Genomic DNA, 20,115 nt, shown 5'->3' with positions numbered 1-20,115 from the left:
TATTGTAAACTTTTTTTCGTTTGTTCAAAAAGTACGTATTTCAAACAGCAGTGTAGCCAATTACCCCTTCTTACATCACCAAATTATATATTCGTAATAAAATCTAAAAGTCCAAAAACTTGTTTGCAAAATTTTCAGTGCATCTATTATTATTTAGCAATGTGCTATATAAAAAAAAGAAAAAATAGCCTAAAAAGCCCAGGATTCTGGAATAAACAAGGTCAGATTAGCCCAGGATCGAAAGTCTTAATATACATAATAATAAACTCAAATGAAACTTTCATATCCTTCGTTACACGCACCACAGTCTGCCGCAAGCCTCCTGACGTTAAAGCGTGTCCTCCCTTTCACAATATCCAATGCAAGTTAGGCGACGCTGTCTAATAGCTTTGCTCTGGGTTAGGAGAAAGCAATTTCAAAGATACGTCCTTATAATATACAGTGGGTCAAAAAAGTTTCCGTACAGATGTTTTTCGGTTATGTATTGTAGTATATTTTACAAAGTACAGAAAGAAAATGACAATTTCTATCAGTTTTCTACAAGGAACTCCATAATAAGCATATACATAAGAAAATAAAACCTTTGGAATCTATAATTCAGAAGAAAATCAAATACACACAGAATACTGACCATATTACAAATCAAAAAAGTTTCCGTACACGTAGAGAAAGCACATAAATAAGGTAATCACTTTGCGTTTCGACCGCAGTTAGTGATCAATTTGGCCTCCTTTAGCCTTAAGTACTTCTCGCATTCGTTTCTGCATTGTAGTGACCAATTTTGATGTAGTTTCAGGGGATATGTTCCTCCATTCTTTACGTAAAGAATTTTTCCACTAGTCCTTGTTTCTAATATTGCGTTTACTAATGCACATTCCTTATTCATCCCACAGATGCTCAATAGGATTACAATAAGGAGAGTGTAGAGGAGTATGAAGTTGTTTCAGTACATTAACGACAACCACACTCTAACTTTTCGTGCAATATGTTTAGGGTCGTTATCTTGCTGGAATATGAAAGAGACTCCCATACTAAATTTCTTTGCACTGTTGTGGAGATTCTGTTTCAGAATGTTTAGGTAAACATGTTGGTCTATTGTACCTTCGATAAAATCCAAATTTCCTACCCCAACTGCACTCATGCACCCCCAGAAGAGCACACCACCACCTCCATGCTTCACAGTAGGACACAGATGCTTCGGTTCCATGTGCGTATTTGATTTCCTCCACCCAATAAATCTTACGTCGGATTCGTGAATGTTAAATTTGCTCTCATCACAAAATAAAACAGAGTTCCAGAAGCTAATTGGTTTGTCCACATGAATTATTGGGAACTCTACACATTTCTTGCAGTTTGCTAACATATGGTTTCTTTCTGGCTACGTGACAGTTGTAGTCCGCTTTTCTGATGACAGTGCTAACTGTTTCAGAAACCATTTGTACACCATAGTCAGTTTCAAGCATACTTGCTAGTTTTGGAGCACTTGTTTTGGGTTCATTTCGGATAGTTTTTAAAATAACACGGTTATGATTACCCTTTAGCTTTGTTGGTCGGCCACTGCATGGTGGAAAGACTACAAGGTGGATGCAATGCAGTGCTACATTCTTGTCGCTCTGGCGCATGACGTCATTTTGGTCGCAGACGTGGCCAGCGAGAGTCAGATGAACTTCTAACAAGCGCTTTCTCGCTGGTATCTTACACGCAAACTTCTCTTCTACTTATAGTGACCTTCAACAAAGTAAAAATTTTAGTACAAACAATAATTATATAAACGTAATGTAATCAGTGCTTAAGCTGAGTGAATTCAAAGGAAGATATTTACAATAGCAAAGGAAACAGCAATATCAGTTCATATTAAACAACTTTGAAGCTTGAACAAGCCAATATTACTCACTACATTTTCTGCGTTTTCTTTCTTTTCTTTTTCTTTCTTTCTTTCTTTCTTTCTTTCTTTCCTTTTTTAAACATCTGAAGTAATATACTCGAGTATGTATAGGCCTGAATAATCTATAACACAGTGTGTCGTTAATACATTTCATTATTATATATTTATGTATGCTCAAGTATATTTTCGTAACACATTGATCGGTTTTGATTTACTATTATTATTTTGCTTGAAAGAGAATTCTTTACTGATGACCCCATATAAATTTTGAGAATATCTCAAGGGAGAATTAAGGGTTTTCGTAAACAGAAATGCACGTATACGTATATTTTCGTTATGGTTGGACAGTTTTTTTTAAGAGGTTGGTCCCACGTAAGTTTCGTCAGAATCTCAGGGGAGGTTAAAAACTTTATTGAGCAGGGACGCACGTATTTAAATTTTAAACATCGTTTTTATTTTTGATTTATATATAAAAAAAAAACATCTTATTTGAAGTCGATGATCGCTTATTTATAGAATTTGTATTTAAACAAAAGGTTTGGTGAAACTGAAAATTCTCTGAATATTAGTGTCAAAATTTACGCCATAACAAACTGTATTATTAAACATTTGTACGAAATAAAACGTTACATAGGCCTATACTATTGTGTTCTAAAATATATAGAAATAAATATTTATTCGCAAAGCACCTTAAACAAAGAAATTGCAACTTGACTATTTCAAGCAAGAAACAAAGTACTAGGCATAGGTGAAGATGATGTAGGGGTGTTAGAGCTAGACTAGAAAACATATAAACCATAAAATTACATAATTTTCTCAATTTTCTTGATAAGTTTTCTCTTTTCTGTCCCGTGGACTAAAGAAGACAAAAGATAAATACAAGTGAATGATTATGTGGAATTTGGTGGAATGAGAATGCGAGAGTACCCTGAGAAACTCACGGACACAATGTTGTCCACCACAAACTCACTTGACCGAGAAGCGGACCATTATCCCGTGCACCAGAGGTGAGCCTTCTGCCACTGAGCCACCGTGCTTCCTTGATTGGTTGAGAATCTACCATATTTTTAAATTTACTGCAGTCATTCTTCATTTTGTAAATCTGGAGGGGGCCCCTAAATATGTATATGTAATTATCCAAAGTTATGATTAAAATGAACAAAAATTTCAAAATCTGAGTGTAAAAATGACCCGATAATGTCGCCCTGACATGGTAGGTGAATACTTTATTCTCTTGATCTAATACATTGTTATATACTGTATCTTTGTAACCGTTAATCGTTATTACGAACCTTCCATTCGTTAGTTAATTTGAAGTCCAACGTCCCGTTTTAGCACCGAGGCTACAGGGAATGCAGACCTCCAGAATGAAATGGGACCTGAACTACTTTTAACGCGTTTAATGCTCTCCTTTTGCGTAACTCGAGGGAGGTAAGCCTCCTAGACAGGGGCGGATTCAGGACCGACTTCTGGGGGAAGCGGTGGGTTGTCATACTGTTACTTTTAAGGGCTCCAAACTTTGGGATGGGTTTTATTTATATATATAAAATAAGAAAGTTTCCTCTTTTTGGGGGGGGCGATTGCCCCGATCGCCTCCCCCCCCGGATCCGCCCCCTGCTCCTAGATCATCGTGCTTCCCTTCTCGAGTTACATGCCTGCCTCTGTGGGGAAAATTTTGTCTCAATATCTTATGTAGAAGGAAATGATGATAGAAATGATAACCTCTGTCGTTCCCCTCCCTCATGATTTCGAATCCGGGTCTTGCCTCAAATTTCGTCTTTTTAAATCGTACTATTGGATATTTGTATGCAGAATCAACACAAGCTACTGTAGCCCTACATACTATTATAACATACTAGACTATTAATACTAAAAAGAAACTACATAATGAAATCGCTTTTTTTAAATTTCATTTAACATTGCATTTATTTATTACTTTTATGTAAAACTTACAATATTTTAGGTTTATTTTGTCCTGTTGCCTGCAAGCTAAAATCCATTTCTGGAGACATTCTCCCTCTTTTTGAGGAAATCTAAAGTATTTTATATTAATTCCCTTAGTTTATCTGTAATAATTACTACAGCCGTACACTGCACAGTTATGCATTCTCGATATCATTTAAAAGAAAAAAGTAACAAAGAACTTCCACCTATCACTGCCTTTTCCCTTGTCTCTTGCAAACCAGATGACGTCACAGCCACGACAGCGCTCCAGGCGACATGCGCATGCAACCACCTTGTAGTCTTTCCACCATGGGCCACTGCGCATTCGATCTTTGCAACTATTTGTTACAATATACCTATTTAGAATGTATTATACTATAAAATGTGATTCCTTTACTGTCTCTGCTATATTTCTAAGAAATTTACCTTCTTGTCTTAATTTTTCTATTAGTTCACTTATTGGAATTGTCACTTCCATTTTAACGAGTCGTTTTACTGCCTCTGCAGGTCTCCCTTGCCCAAATTTAACTGCAGTAGTACCATATCACTAGTCGAGCATGCTACTGCCATCTGTAACCACTGCAAACGCTGTTTTGTGTGTGTTTTCCTTCCTTCTTTTGAATATTTGTGCCGTGTACGGAAACTTTTTTGACCTCAATTTTCAGCAACTTAACTTAAACCGTCAGTTATACTATCGGTATATTCAATACCATCACTGTAAGGTGTACACATTACAAGTAGACACGAACAAATCATCTAATGCAATTGCGTTTTATTATTTATTTATTTTAAGATCTTATAACATTTTGAAATTACTAATCTCTGGTGTACGGAAACTTATTTGACCCACTGTATGTCACTATAGCGTTAATAAATTTGTAAGAACGAATTTGTTTTTCAATGTCTCAATTTCTCGCGTTAATGTTGCACGTTATGTCTGTACACGAAAGGAAGCGAAATCTGAGAAAGTCGCACCTGCACACCATTGGTTTCCGACAGACGTCAAGAGGTTTGAGCCGGACTTCAGTTGTCAGGATACCAAAACTTGCTTCACCGTTGCCAAACTTTGATGGTTCTATGTTACCATCTCTTCACGCTGCTCATTACAGGGGTTCAACAATTAATTTTGTGAGTGTACATGAACGGATACTGGTCTAACTTGTAATTTTAGCACATTTTCAGCAAGGAAATTGAAGGGTTAGGGGTGACGTAAAAATAATCGAAAACGCCCGATTGTAGTGTCCAATCTATAATTTTTGGGTTTACTGACCCGGATAGTCACACTTCCGATGCTATTTAAGTCCAAATTCACCTCCCTTGAGTAAAATAAAGGGAGATTGGTTTTCATAAATCAGTTCTCCCTGTATGAATAAGGTGCACTTCAGCTAGTTATAATCGATAACTTTACAATGAACTGTCATTAAATTATTAGGCCATAAGAAAATGAATGAAATTTTCAGTTCAACGTCAGACGATTATACCCTTTACCAGTGCCGTATTTAGGGGGGCTTCCGGGCTTAAGCCCCCCCCCAAATCTTACTTACTATAGTAAAGAATATAAAATTACCTTGCAGAATTTTCACATTTTCAGGCAAAGACCCCCCGAAAGTTAGCAAAGCCCCTGCGAAAAAAAATCGTAAGTACGCCACTGCCCCTAAGGGAGACGACGATTAAATAAGTGAATGATAATGGAATGATAAAGTGGGAGGAAACGGGAGTAACAACCCGATATAACCAATGGACAAAATATTGTCTACGACAAACTCACTTGCACGAGGATGGAACCAGGGACTCTGCGCACGAGACATAAGCGCTCTACCACTGCGCCACCGTGTCCCCCATTATTGGGGATCAAGTACTCAACTACTCAGAGAGAGCTCGTTCGTGGCTAAGCGGTTAACATACGCGCATTTGGAGTGGGAGACCAGGGTTCGATTCCCTGCGTTAGCTCATGTGGTAGCGGGTTTTACGTTAATCAGTAGGTCCCGCCTCATATAGTCTCGCTGCTGAAAGGGACGTTAAACTCAAAATCACCTCAACTCAACTATCCAGAGATGGGATATAGATCAAAACATCTATTGGAGAGAAAGGAAACTGGTCCATTGTCAATTTACACTGAAAACACCAACACAGTATGCAGAACAACTCTGGATTATTTACATTTCTAACTGAAAATAGAGAACATAATGCTCTACAACAAAATTTCCAATTTTGATTCGAAGGCGAATCAATATCTTTTAACATAATAGAGTTTCAGGTTTTAGATAGGTATATTATTATTCCCTTGATATATGTGTGTAAATCTCGAACTTATGGGGAAGCAAAGGCATGGAACCTTAAATGACGCCCCCTGCTTCAACGTGAAACGTTTAGCTTCCACTAGAGTTGAAGACGACATTGACGTTACTTTGACGAATTGACGACGACATTGACGAATAAAGAAAAGTAGATAACATATACTTTGTAGCATCATCAAACTTCATTACACGATTTGGAATGGTAATAAAAAATAACGATCACTAACTAACTCTATGGCTTTTAGAACCTGGAGGTTCAATGCCGCGTTCACAAAAACTCTCCATTGACTTCTATCCTTAGCCAACTGGATCCAGTTTCTACGTTGTATTCCTATTTCTGCACGATCCATGTTAGTATTGTCCTCCCATCTGCGCCTAGGTCTCCCTAATGGTTGTTTCCCAATTGTATTTTCAGTTAAAAGTTTGAAATCGTTCCTACGTTCTTCCATTCTGGCTAGATGAGCTGTTCACCCGAGCCTGCTAGATTTGATGACCATAACAATGTCTGATAACTGGTATAAATTATGTAGTTCCTCGTTATGAAGTTTCCCATTCTCGTTCCTCTTAGGTCCGAATATTTGTCTCTGGGTCTTGTTCTCAAACACTTTTAGTTTACGTTCTTCCCTCAGAGTAAGCGATCATGTTTCGCAACCATACAGAACAACAGTTATGATTATCGTTTTATGAATAAATACTATAAAATAGAATACCCAGTCATAATTCTCTTACCCAGTTACAATTCCCTGACCCAGTTACAAATACCTTTAACAAATACAATGGCCTTTCAAGCTACTTTCAGCTTGGGGAAAGCCAGAAATCCCATGGAATCATGTAAGGAGACTATGAAGCCTGACAAACCACAGGGATGTTACGTTTGACGAATAAAGTTTGAATCTCTTGTTCACACTTGAATCGTGAGATGTCCATGGCATCACCCCCAAATTACTGTTTGATTTTGCGGAGCGTTTTTACTTCAGATTCTACAACTATGGCAGAAAATGTAATTCAATATCTTTGCTCAAGTAATTCAGCCGTTCTGGCAAAAACGAAATTCCGGCGCCGCTCAGTTACACTTCCTCACGCATCAGCGGTCTCCTGGCAACTGATTGCTTCTGCTGGCTGAACGCTGAAGAAACTGGACATTACAACAGTGTTGCCACAGTCCTGACTCTGGAGTGGGCTGAAAAACGGTACCATATTGAAACAAAAAAGGCTGAATTCATTATTTTATACCAGTGTAATGCATGGCTCTATAACACGAAACTAAAGGAGGTAAAGTTCTAGAACATTCCTCCCCCGTCTTCCAAGAGTCCAAATCAAGAAAGTGTACTTTATAAAAACATCCAAATAGGACTCCGAACAACCGTAGAAGTAGATGAAACACACGCTGGTCTTCTTCAGGCCATTTAACACTTCATTCAACGTATGCGTGCTTTTTTTTTTTTTAACCTTTGTGCAGCGTCACAGAATGAACGTTCAACAGCATCTTTTAAGAGTCCAACACACAGTATGAATAACGTGAGATGTAGGAAAAGTCTTACTGACACTTTTGAAAATGTGACAAGTATTTGTTAAGTGGTACTGAATTGGGTAAAATTGTGCCAATTTTTTAACAAAAGGGCTGAAAATGCCAGCGTGGGTAATGACAAAAAGGGCTGAATTTGGTACAATTGTACCAAGTGTGGCAACACTGCATTACAATCACCTACACACAAGGATAAAAACCTCGCCTTCCTAACTGCATTTGTTTACTGCAACATTGAAAATTTTTTTTCACAATTTGTTTCTTGTTACAACTTTAATTTTTGTTAATATCTTTATTAATGCAAGGCTTTATATAACATAGAAATACTAATTATTTTTATTAGTATAAGAATAATTAATAACATAATATTGTATTATTAGAAAATGTGTAATGAAGAATCAGTCGAAGACTTTTCCAGAAGACGATTCTACTCATTAATTCAATTTTAATTAAGAAGCTGAGTTCCAACATGAAAAAGGTTGTTTACGCCGTCTAGTTCCCTTCAAACAAATGATAATGATCAATTCTATTATTCAAGCAATTCAACCTTTCCACGTGCAAGTTTAAAAATATTAACGCTAGTCTGTCGCCAGCTCTTTATGAATAGACAATGCTCATTTGAAAAAAATTGTTTTGCATCTATTTGTGCATACGATACCACATAAAAACTGCTTCTCTTTCACTTCTTGTAATTTCAACAAGCGAATTATGATGCACAAATTGTAATTGTGTCAACTCAAATAAATATTAACATGTAAATGCTTATAAGATGCGAACAAGATCCTGAGACGAATATTCGGACCCAAGAGGAACGGGAATGGGGAATGGCGGAAACTTCATAACGAGGAACTTCATAATTTATATGGTTCAACCAACATTGTTAGGGTCGTCAAGTCTAGTAGGCTTAGGTGGGCAGATCATGTAGCTAGAATGGAAGAAAGTAGAAACGCTTTCAAAGTCTTGACTGGAAGACCAATCGGAAAACGACCATTAGGAAGACCTAGGCGCAGATGGGAGGTCAATATTAAGATTGATCTCGCAGATATTGGAATACAAAGTAGAAATTGGATGCAGTTAGCTAAGGATAGAAGTCAGTGGAGAGCTTTTGTGAACGCGGCATTGAACCTCCGTGTTCCATAGGCCATAGAGTTAGTTAGTTAAATACTAATGTCCATTAAATTTGATGAAACCACTCTTGGTAGAATATAATTTGGTTAACTATAGCAAGTTTAAAACAAAAATAAGTTTTGAGATGTTTCATGCTCAACAGAAGAAAATAAACAGTAGGTATGTATACAGAAATTTAATTCGGGCGTCGAAATTCATGATGAGGATAAATTATACTAAAATTTTGTTAAATTAGAACTATCCCTAAAATTAGACTAAATTTATGAAAAAAGTCAAAATTTCGAGGCTTCCGGACCCCCGACCTACCCCCAGTGTATCCCGCTGCTCTCAATTGATACATTTTCTTTTCATGCTCTACATCACAAAACTGAAATTTCTGTTATTGTTCAAAGACCAGTTGCCTTGATTTTTTTTAAAAAAAAACATCAATTATAACTCTTAGATGTCAATCAGGTATTCTATTGTGCTGCCGCCATCTCCAGATGAAGAAGACAAGGCGTCAGTAAGTAGTTTGTTCAATGGTCGCTACATTCACTAGCATGTGATGGGCATACGGAGTAGCATTTTTTTTCTCACTCGACCCTAGCGATAGAAACCAAATACTTTATTATTGGTTGAAGTTTGCAATTGTCCAAACCTTCTGGTGTGTGTATTGTGTATTATAGTAAAAGATAAAATTGTCATTTTGTGTTTTGATAAAAATTAAAAAAAAAAATAATTATGTTTGGGTTACATTTCATAAGAACATGAGGTCACGCGCTACCCCATAAAAAAACGGTGACTTCAATATTCGCCTATTCAAGATTCGCCTAATAACCTCCTCAGGCAATGGAATTTACAGGTGTTAACTCAAGAGATGATATTAATGGATGATATTAAAACAGAAAGATCATACGCGAAGACGAAAAGTTTAGCGGAGGACCGTGGAGCATGGAAGCTTCTCAGCTGCGGCAACTGACCTGCCAATAAAGACAGAATACCTATGATGATGATGATGATGACTCAACAGAAAGTGTAGGCAAATCTTGAATTCAAGATTCGCATTTCAAAATTTGCCTAATGCGAAATTATGTTGGTAGTACTGACAAAAAATGACACAAAAATTTGTACTAGGTTGTAAATTAATATCTATCTATCTATCTATCTATCTATCTATCTATCTATCTATATATATATATATATATATATATATATATATATATATATATATATATATATGTGTGTGTGTGTGTGTGTCTGTATGTGTATATTTAAAAGGTAATATTAAAATAGTGTGACCACAATTAAAGTATGTGACTAAATATTAAATATTTGGCATTGAGATATGATAATTGACAATGTTACATGAAGTTACAAAATGTATTACAGAAAATATAAAATGAAGTAACAAATTGTACGAGAGTTTGCATAAATAATAAAATAAAATTAAACAAAGCACCAAGAATCAGCATAAGTATGAAAAGTACACTCACAGCGCGAGAATAGTTTCAAGAGGAAATGTTAATTTTCAATTAAGCTCAAACTTTTTAGTCCAATATATAGGGAGGGGTCTCACCCCTGAAAAAATTAGTAACTTGATGAAAATTGCAGATCAGCTTCTTTGTCTCAAGTAGAGGCATATTCTAAAAGTGCCCAGTTACGTGCCTTAAGCTTCATCCAATATGGATGCCATATCTAATTTAGCCGCCACCGTCTATAGAAGAATAATGTTTTCCCTGATTTCCTACTTTGGGTTCAATCACAATTTATATTTGGAATTTATAACAAAATATTTTGGAAATGAAATGTCCTTTCTTTGATATATAATACTTTTCTGTAGGTTAGGGAGATATAAAGTTACAAATGATAGAATTGTCTTGTGTCGCTTTTAACCTTGTCTCTGTTTCTTTCAAGTGTTTTTTTTTTCTGTTTTTCTAAAACTTACATAATGAAGGCAGATTTCATCAACCAGCCAAAATGTTTAAATACATGAAAATACAGGCGGAAATATGGATGATGTGATACTGTTTTTACATGGATTTTCAGGAAGTGACACTACTTTGTCTCTATTCCAGAAAGGGAAGATTACTTGTTAGGTAAAGGTGGAACAAACCTGTAGAGACCTGCACGGGTCGGGCTTAGGCTCTCTTATTTCTTTGGGCCGGGCTGGGGCCGATTAATTGCAATTCTTTAATTATTATTGACTTTCGTTAAACGCTAATTGGAATAAAGCCAAAAGTTGAAGAAGTGTACCTGTGAAAAATGTTTCAAAGAATGCAATAGCTATTTACAGTTTATGTTGTTCAGCGACTCCACTTTCACTATAGAGGATTGCAGGCATTGCGCGGTAAATTGAGCTCTGATCTTGACCTTCACTGAACCGAAAATATGACAAGAAGCGAAGGGAAAGTTTTGCCTGTCACTAAACAATATTGCCATCTTCACTTTATGCTAAAAATCAATTAACTTACATTTTTGTTACAGGAAATGGAGTTTTTGTTCTCTCGATGACAGGCAAAGTTCTAGGAGGCAATGGTACCATTCGGGAGGCAAACGTCAGGTTGTAAGCCAGAGTTTAGAAAATGTTTCTGAGTGTTAGGTCAAGTTTAATACTAAATTTCAAGAAAGAATGAGGCTCGAGCTATTTTTTAAAAAAATTTATCTGGCCGGGGTCGGGCCGAAAATCTCCAAAGCTTTTCGGGCCCGGGCTGGGCGGGGCTTAGGTACATTCGGGCTGGATTGGGCTCGGGCAGAAACATTCGGCCCGTGCAGGTCTCTACTCTGCTGAGCTTCTAATTCCTTTCGCTCGCTCAGGTATGTTTCTTAAGTTAAATAAATCACTTTTTATGCATTATATATTTCGTATAAGGGCAAATGTGTATTTCTTTTTATCTTATTTTAATGATAAAAGCGTTATGAAAATTTAAAAAAAAACTTTCCTTGAGTCGGGTTTGAACCCACACCAAAAGCGATTTCCATTACTAGCGTGTTCACTAGCACGCTCGAACACGCGGACCAACAGCAGTAGATGTTTGATTTGTTCTATATGAATGCTAACTGGCGAAAAACATATACTAACTTCAACCAATGAGGACCGTGTATTTAGCTCGTATGGCTAGAGTCGAGCTGATTAAAATATATCGACGTAATATTATACTCAGTTATGACACTCGATATTTTCTATTTCTTTGGTTTAAGATTTTCAAGTGTAACCTTCAGTTCTAGTAACGTACATCACATATTATTGCTATTCTAATTTTTTTTAATAATATAGTTTGAGAGTTTATCAAACATCTCCTATTACTAATTGTTTCAAACTTTTACTTATCATAAACTTGAAAACTGTCCTAATTGGAGAGTGAAACGCGTTGAGAAGTGGAGCTGACATCTGTTATTAAAAAAAGAAGCACCTTTTTATTCAGGACAATGCTCACCACAGAGCAGAAGAAGCGATTCGATAATACTGGCCCCAGTATTGAAAAGTTAAAATATATTATCTTGAATCTACTTACCATTCTTGCTTCTTAAGAAGCCTGAAACGAGGTAGTCAAAAAAAAAATCGAATTTTAAAGGGCTGAGATCTGTCTTTGTATAAAATTTCATCAACGTCAATTAGACATGATGACGTAACATGGAAAGTCACTCTTCACTTTATTTATATAGAGTAGATTACTTCTTTTAATGTTAAAACTTCGGAAATGGAGAAGGTTGAACCATTAGGGTACAAACTTGGTAACGGAAAGCGAGGAAGAAGTTTTCTTTTCCTAACAGTGGCGGAAATACCTTCAATCAGTTCCATGAAACTTTTAATTTGTTATATGTTGATAACAGTTTGAAATTCTGAGAAAAGTAAAAAAAAATAAGTCTTGATTCTTCAGAACACACGCCAAGATAGAAAAGAAACCCAATCAGTGTCAGAGTTGGAAACTGTTTCTTCGCTTTTTCTCTTCCTTTGAAACCCGAAGAAGTAAAAGTTTTGCAGCATTAATTTACGAACTTTTTTATACGTATTTACGAAGTTTTCTCTTTTTAATATATGAACGCGTGATCTTTCTCCACTCTATCAAGATAAGGAAAAATCTGAAAATTAAAATAAAGTTTAACAACAACATAGCCTATTCTCAAACTTTAATAATTTATTTTTAGGTAATTCAAAAACTTTTGTCGATTTAAAAGGAGTAATGGACTGGCAATCATAGAATGAAAATTATTGAATTTAAATTTAATCAACGGTATGAAAAGCAGGTGGAGCATCATTTAATATGATACTACATCAACCTAAATTAAATATAGTGTCAACCCCCCTCTTGTGTGCCTTTATAGCAATAGCGTAGCTCTGAACTTAGGGAGATTGTCCTCTGAACATTCTCTAAAATGTCCAGGAAATATTTAGTAAACTTGTCTCAGAGAAAACAAATGCAATGCCAAATTTCGTTATTAAAAATCTGTATTTTCATTAAAGTGATTGTCATTGATGTGTAAGTGTATGATGTGTACGGGATAGGAAAAACATTACCGGATCACAACTCACAAAGCCTGATTATTTCCTCTATTTGATAACGGTGATCAGATAGCAAACACATACCTCTTAAATTGAAGATGTTGGTCGTCTTCTTGAAACAATGAGCAGCTTAGTGAAACTCCTATGACTTGTATCGATGTAACTACTTGGAGTGAGAACTTTAAACGATTATAATATTTAATAACTGATAATAGTCCAACATGACTCGTAAATTACTCGCTGTCTAGCTTCTTCTCTGACTGCTCTTCTCTGATCTGAACTGATCTCCTCTGACTGATCCCAGTTCCATCCTTGGTAGAGTATTTATTTGAAAAAATGTTGATTTCTAAATTGCTACCTTGACTCACGTCACTACACGTGTTTGCTTATCTCATTGCCGAAATTCACATTTTTGCAATGATCATCAAATAGACAAAATCTCCAAACGTCTATCTCCGTAATCTGACAGTTTTGTCATATCTCAAAAATGGTGCTGATGTTAACAAACAAATCTTACAACAAATCTTACAATAACTCTTACACTGCAATTTGATTGTTTGTTGTCCTTCGTCATCACAACATTACAAATCCACATGTCTGTGTTTACTATCTTACATAAACAAAACAATAACTTGGACAACATTACGATCTCATCACAATCTTGAAATAACTTATTAATATCTTTCTTTTACCTAATTTTAATTTTGTAATTTCTTCTCTTTAATTCTGTAATATCTTCTTGTCTTTATTTTAATCAATTTTAATAAATTTTAGAATTATAACTTTATTTTAACCTAACTCATCATCAATAGATACTTCTGTTTTAGCAGCTACTAAATAAACTGAATATAAAATTCAAATAATTAAATAAAGGGATGCACTGTAGCTAAGTGGTAGAGTGCTTACCTCTGGTGCGTAGGGTCCCTGGTTCGATCCTAGGCCAAACAAGATTATGGTGGAAAATATCGTGTTATAACGATATCAGGTTCTTTAACATTAAATATTGAGCCATAACAACACCAATTTACCTTTTTGTTGCACACACAGTTTATTAAATATGAAGAAGAGGCGTACAATTACTTTATACACAAATCTTTTAAGATGTCTCCTTTACTAACTCTCCATAATTCTATTTATTTTTGGTCGTCATGACGACGACACCGAGATCACATTATATAAAAATAATATAAAAATTTTAAATATACAAATTATATATTATATATATATATATATATATATATATATATATATATATATATATATATATATATTATATATTATGTAATATATAAATTATATAAAAACATTTGAATAATCTTTTTTATATATATTAATACTATAAGTATATTATTTCTCGTTCTTTCTTTCTCTTCTTTTATTAGTAGAATCTGCCTAGTATATATTTGAAATATATTGTAGCCAAAAATTACAAGTAAAATAATAATGGTTACAAGTAAAAATATACAATAATGATTACAAGTAGAAATATACAACATACCGTTGTATATTATGGCGCTCGACGGACTTTTCTTTTATTTATTTATTCAAACTCTGGACCGTTAACCTTACTTAATAAACTCTTTACGTACCCCTTGTATATATAACATATTTCATATCATAATTCTCAAATATTCCTTATTTCTACACAAAATATATTATTAACCTGATATAGCCTGAATTTTTTTGGGTGCTGTTTGTTGTTAATTTATACTTGAATATGTTAATTGGGCTTCATGCATCACAAAAATACTATTGCATCTAAAAAATATTTTTTGGTGTCCATATATATGGTGTGTCCATATGGTTACGCTAGGCTCTCGTGATATATAAATGCAATAAATGGCACTAGAGTAGGGTTCAAAAACTATATTTTTCTTATCTTTCTTTCATACAAACTTATTCCATTTTTGTCTTGGGGAAAATGACAACAATAGTGTGTTTAATACTTCTTAATATGGAAAGTGAAAAAACAAGGAACACAAAGGCCAACATCACAGTTTACACATGCTGTACGTCGGCTATTCATGAACAATTTTCTCCAGCACATCTTCTTAGTTTGTTGCCAGGAACAGGAATAACTAAATGACCAATACCATCAAATCTTACTGATATCTAAGATATATTCTGTTTCCAGAGAAACTCAGTCTGGATACAAGTAGACGTCCAGCACCTCTTGGAGAGGAACCAAATGCAAGTAAATAGTATTGAGCAATTTCTCTTCTAAATTCTAGTTGACTGCAAATTGAACCAGCATTCAGTGATGTCTGCCATGTATTGTACGTAAAATAATACACCCAACAGCCAAGTGAAGATTGACCAATACTATTTCTTTCCCCTAATACCAATTCTGTAGTCCTTTATGTTCCTATCCATTCGAGCTGTGCCCCCCATAAACGTATTGTATTCTCCGATCAAACGTGGACGAGTGATCTCTTTCTTAGCTGACCTGGAATATCTTTTTACATTTCCTAGTAGGAAAGCACCATGAACAGTGAATGCGACTGTGACTACTGAATTGTCATGCCATCTTGAAATGACTACACCATGTTCACTGCCTCTATGTTCGTGGTAACCTCTTTTCTGCTTCTTGAATTCAGATGACATTGAGAAATTGATTTCTTTGGGAACCCTGTTTTTACGTATAGCACCAGTTACAGCATATCCATTAGACTTTAGGTGTAAGCGAAGTGGTATGCTTGTGAAAAGATTGTCGAAATAGAATCTGAAAGTAATATTTAACGTCACTTGGGAATTTATCTATCATATATAACAGACGATCGGCTGTTTTCCAAATTTTTGTTCATATTCTGCTATGCATTGCAGTTTTTTGCCTTGGTACGCATCAAAGTTGATTAGGTATCCATTTGGTCTATTCAGGCACCAAACCTTGTACCCGAAACTCACAGGTTTTTCTTTTATAAACTATTTACAACCATGTCTGCAATAGTATGCTATCATTGCTTCGTCAAAATTTATTGCCTGCGCTGGAACAAAATGTTTGATGCAATTACTTTTCAATGTATTCATTTAGTGAACATAGTTTTCAAAGTTTATCTGATTCACTCATCTTGTTATTGCCCGCAAAATGCAAAAACCTCATTATCTGAATAAACCTCCCTTTTTTATTTGCATTGCGTACCATTAAATTTCTCATATCAGTCCCAGAATCCCAATTGTATATCTTGTCCGAAATTGTATTATACCCTAACAGAAACAGAACACGTAAAAATAATTTCAAATCTTCTTTAGAGACATTCGGATCTGGCATGTTTTTAAAAAGCATATTTCTGGATTTCACATATAGCTAAATCGAATATATCTTCATCAAAGAAAAGTTCAAAAAGTTCAATAGGTTTGAAGCTCCTATACCGGTATTTCAAATAATCTCCTACGGGGAATACGGGCAGCGAATTCTTGATATCGTTTTGTGTCTACTTTCCCCTGTTTTCACACTGATTCCGCTTCAGTTTCTTTGAAATATTACTTTCCTCCTTCTCTATGTTTTCACTCCCTTGTTTCAGATTCTCTCCTTTCTTCTCCCCCTCAGTCCCTCCCAAACACATGTCGTTCTACCAAAGCATTGAGTTGTCTTCCACTTAGGTTGTCTATCAAACCGCCAACATCTTCATCTGCCGAATCCTCGTCAGATAAAATATTTGATTCTGGAGGCTCAATAAATATACACTCTATTTCTCCATGGCCTATTTCATCCGATTCCTGAAGTAAGTCCAATACTTTATGAACTGTTAAGTACCTGGAAATGCGAAGGAACCGTTTTTCTTAGGACGGAATAATTATGATTTGCCATGCCTAATTGCTACTACGAAAGCCTAGCGTGACCATGTGGTAACATGAATGGTACATGGCTCTGTACAACGTTCATGTATGTTTCTTAACACAATACATTATTTACCTCAACTCCTGACTTCTTTCTGAATCAAAACACACAATAATTGGAAATATTTTAACAACAATGTAAAGATCAAATGAATTCTCATCTTTTACTATGTGCCATTGTTGCAACTCTAGAAGCAGCAAGATTTTTAGATGCACGTAACTCCACACTAAAGAAAGAAATCTCAAAATTGATACTGAAATCGTGTCAAACTCATCATTAGCTAAGAGTTGACAGCGCTACATGTGAGTCTTTGTGAAACTAACCAGAGGAAAACAATTTGAAGGTCATCGCGCGCAATGTGACCGTATGGTAACGCAAGGTTATACCAGGTATTATGTTTCTTCATAATTAACTTCATAATCGTCGATTACAAGGCACGTTAAAAAACAAAATAGGTCAATATTTCAATTCAAGTCCATTATGGGCCATAAAGATGTTAATTAATAGCAAATTTAAATCGTTAATTTTGGGCATAATAAATAAAGATGTTAATATACATGAAATAAATGAAAATGTTAATATATATATATATATATATATATATATATATATATATATACATGAACTCTAGGCAATTGTAATCAGAGAAAGTCAAAATGCACAAAATTTCAATATTTTAAACAAAATTCTTTGGAAAACATCTAAATTTGACTGTCATTACTCGTAATTCTTCCATGAAATGCTTGACATCAATTTTACATTAAAAATATCTTCTTTTATACCGTAATATTTATATTATTTGCGTAAAATTCGAATAGAATAATAACATAAAAGCAAGAATCGCTTAAATACGAATTTCTTAGAGAAAACAAAAATTATTAACCTCAATATATATTCTCGTATTATAAACACGAATAATGCGATTAATATGGCGTTTTGCAAATCATAGGAAAAAACATGAATAGTATGACATACAAATATCAAATAAAATACATAACACTAAGGCATTGGTTGACATAAATTGAGTAATTACGATTATAGATATAAACTCAAAGATTAAATAACATAAAGTAAAATATCTTAAACCAAATTTCATATCCATAAAATACTTCATTTTTCTTCTTTGAAGACAAAGTTCCCTCTGTTAAGTGTTCTTTAAATTAACTTTCGTTATAACCAGTTAAATTACCCACAATCTTGAGTACTTTCTGAGCGATTATGCACTGTTACGGCATTCGAATTTCTATTAATGAAATTTCTGCCATCTGTAAATCGATTTGGTGTAAACATGCGATGATTACTGTTTCTGTTGAAATTCCGGTTACTATTTTTAAAATTCCTGTTTCCATTTCTACGATTAGGTTGTGTCCGATTACCGGTAACATTGTGACCATTTGCTCTGCTATTTAAACAATACGAGTTAGAGGTATTTTCAGATTGTATATTTAGGTTACGAACAGGAGCATATTGTATATGGTTACGACCAAAATTGCCTCGACCTCTATCCTGCCTTCTATTACCACTTTGTGCTACAGATTGACTCTCATAATTTTGAACAAGCATAATCAGATGGTTAAAATTGATACACTGCGCAGACATTAATAATTGCTGTAATCTAAAAGGTAATAAAATTCTAATAGAAGCAATGATTCGGGATTCTGGATGACTCGGATTTAATGATCTTAATTCGTTATGTATAGAAACCACAAGTTCAGTAACGCTTCTATGGATTTTTGGATCGAATGGTTTCGTTCCCAACAGGCATCCCTATTCGCTATCATAATTGGATAGCAAGGCGTTCTTAAAGTCTGAATAAGTACGTAGGCTATTCCTTATTGCCTTAAACTATGTTAGACAAGGTGGCAATAATATATGTGGTAGTAACTTTAAATATTGAGATTCGTCTACGCCCATTAGTTCGCACTCGTCCTCAAATTTTTCGAGGAACCCCCTCGCTGGTATGTCTTCCGGTACACCACTAAATTTTGTAAGTGATCTCACTTCACTAAACCGTAATGATTTACCTGTATTAGCCTTTAAATACCTGTAGCGGTTACGCTTCTGATGGGATGATCGCCTCACTCTTCTTTCTGCTTCTGTACTATCTTCATTACAGCTCGAGGATTGATTATCTTCAAGAGTTGTTCTCGGATGACTTGTAGATTCCCAACCGATAGATGTGGAATGTACAGCATTCATGTGCTCACCATCTTGCACTGTACTTTCGTGACTACACTTTTCTTTAATGAAGTTCACTTCATCCTGCAACTGCTTAATTTGATTGGCATGTTCATTTACCGCTGTCTCTATAATATCTACAGAGTCCTGAACTTCGGTGAACCTCTGTACCATCTTGCCCATTTCTTCATCATAGCGCTCGAACTTAGCTGCAATGTGTTGATTCATTTGACTTAATTGTTCTTGTACTTGATCCCATTTGCCATCGTTACATTGCTGCAATTGCTCTAACCTTTCGTCAAACCTCTAACCTTTTGCTTGCTCCCTAATTTGTTGATTTATCTTTTGGTCTAATTTTTCAAATTGCTGATACATTTTTTCAAACTGTTCATCATTTCGTCGAGCTTGATCCTGAGCTTGATGAGCTTGATCCTGAGCTTGATGAGCTTGATCCTGAGCTCGATGAGCTTGATGAGCTTGATCCTGAGCTTGATGAGCTTGATCCTGAGCTTGATGAGCTTGATCCTGAGCTTGATCCTGAGCTTGATGAGCTTGATCCTAAGCTTGATGAGCTTGATGAGCTTGATCCTGAGCTTGATGAGCTTGATGAGCTTGATCCTGAGCTTGATGAGCTTGATCCTGAGCTTGATGAGCTTGATGAGCTTTGAGCTTGATGAGCTTGATGAGCTTGATCCTGAGCTTGATGAGCTTGATCCTGAGCTTGATGAGCTTGATCTTTGATTTGTTGTGATATTTCCCTTAATACGTCCATCATGTGTTCTGAAGAATTCATGTCAGTGTGTATAGTTGGATTATCCGTAGCACTCATGTTATTCCTAT

The 20,115-nt window shown here is 35.2% G+C and overlaps 1 protein-coding gene across 2 annotated transcripts in view; it reads right to left on the bottom strand.

Annotated features, from left to right (window-relative positions):
• LOC145671668 (uncharacterized) overlaps positions 1-20,115 on the bottom strand; it is a 1,096,828-nt gene that overhangs the window by 880,869 nt on the left and 195,844 nt on the right. The gene's annotated exons all lie outside the window — the stretch shown is intronic.

The sequence above is a fragment of the Thermobia domestica genome, chromosome 15, assembly GCF_964235325.1.
Source record: "Thermobia domestica chromosome 15, izTheDome1.hap1.1, whole genome shotgun sequence".
NCBI lineage: Eukaryota > Metazoa > Arthropoda > Insecta > Zygentoma > Lepismatidae > Thermobia > Thermobia domestica.
Note: the sequence above shows the minus strand (reverse complement) of the source record. Positions and strands in the feature narration are given on the sequence as shown.